Here is a 1,310-nt window from a genome sequence, read left to right as displayed (position 1 = left end):
AAGGAGAGAGAGAGGGAGAGAGAGAAGAGAGAGGGAGAGAGAGAGGGGGAGAGATGGGTGACATGCTGTTTGGCAGAAAAGGCAACGCTGGATTGGTGAGGAACCCATGACCTGATGGTGTCCTGTTTCAGAGATTGAGAGTAAGCAGAGCCTAGAGTTGGGCACACCAAGAGCAGAGTGCGGACCAGGAGTTTGTGGGATTCATTTAGGGATCTGCAGAGAAAGGTGCTTACAGAGAAGTATGTAAAGCACCTGAGGAAAATTTACTGTGGTGTAGTTGCCATTAGATAAGGCTTTCCCTTTGCTATATGGCTAACTCTCCCTATTGATACGAGACTCCAAAATATTTTTGAAGGACATTTTCCCTGATTGATACATTGCAGTTGAAATATTGCAAATGGCCAACAGTCTGGCAGTCATGTTGACCCTCACTGACCCAGAACAAGTACAATATAAAGATATAGACTTCAGACTATTGTCCATTGAGCCCATTCTTGGCCATCTGAGCTTGGAAGTAGGTCACAAATGGTGGTCTCCGTATTTATCAAAGGAAAGGTTTTACTTACTTAAGGAAAAAAAATAGACAGAAAGCAACAACAGCAACCTTCGAAGAACGCTTAAATGTAATCAGCGTAGAAAAGCTCAGTCCATTACAGCTGTAAGATAAGCCTGGCAGCTAGCAGGCCCCTCCAGTGACCGGTTAACAAGCATTACATAATAACTGCGTGCTGTTCTGTGTGCGCTGTCACCACGAGGGTTTTGCTCCTTATCATTATTTCCATCGAGCCCAACTAAGTTAAAAACGCTAAAATCTGATAACAGCTCAGAACATTCAGATTAGATTTAGAGTCTCTAAGCTCTGGGGCCGCTCCAAGCCAGGAGAATGCTGTCAGGACTTTGATGTTTTGTTACACAATGAGCCGTGCTCTGTGAGATCACAGCTTCATCACCTAGGGGTTATGGTTCTCCTCAGATATACAATTAAAGAGAACCTCTCGGGTCTCTAAATGGATCAAAAGGCCAGTTTCCTGCAGTAACAGAGGGCATGTACTTGCCTCTATGTGGGCCCACATGTGCCACCTTCCATCTGGTCAAGAACTGCAGTCAATGAAAGACTCTTCAGCATTTGACACTTGCAGAAGTTTGGGATGCCTCCACCACACAATGGTTCCTTCCAGTGATGTGCCGCGCCTTCTGTGCCAGGTGAGGCATCTCCCAGCCTGACGAAGCTCCGCACCGTCCTGCTGAAGCCCTTCCCCTCAGCTCGGTAACCAAGGTGTGTTGGGAGGAACAGGGAGGAGCCTCCCTGT

This window comes from Nanorana parkeri, unplaced genomic scaffold (assembly GCF_000935625.1).
Source record: "Nanorana parkeri isolate BGI_ZX_2015 unplaced genomic scaffold, ASM93562v1 scaffold2223, whole genome shotgun sequence".
NCBI classification, from domain to species: domain Eukaryota; kingdom Metazoa; phylum Chordata; class Amphibia; order Anura; family Dicroglossidae; genus Nanorana; species Nanorana parkeri.
The sequence above is the reverse complement of the archived record's forward strand: the minus strand, read 5'-3'. Positions refer to the sequence as shown.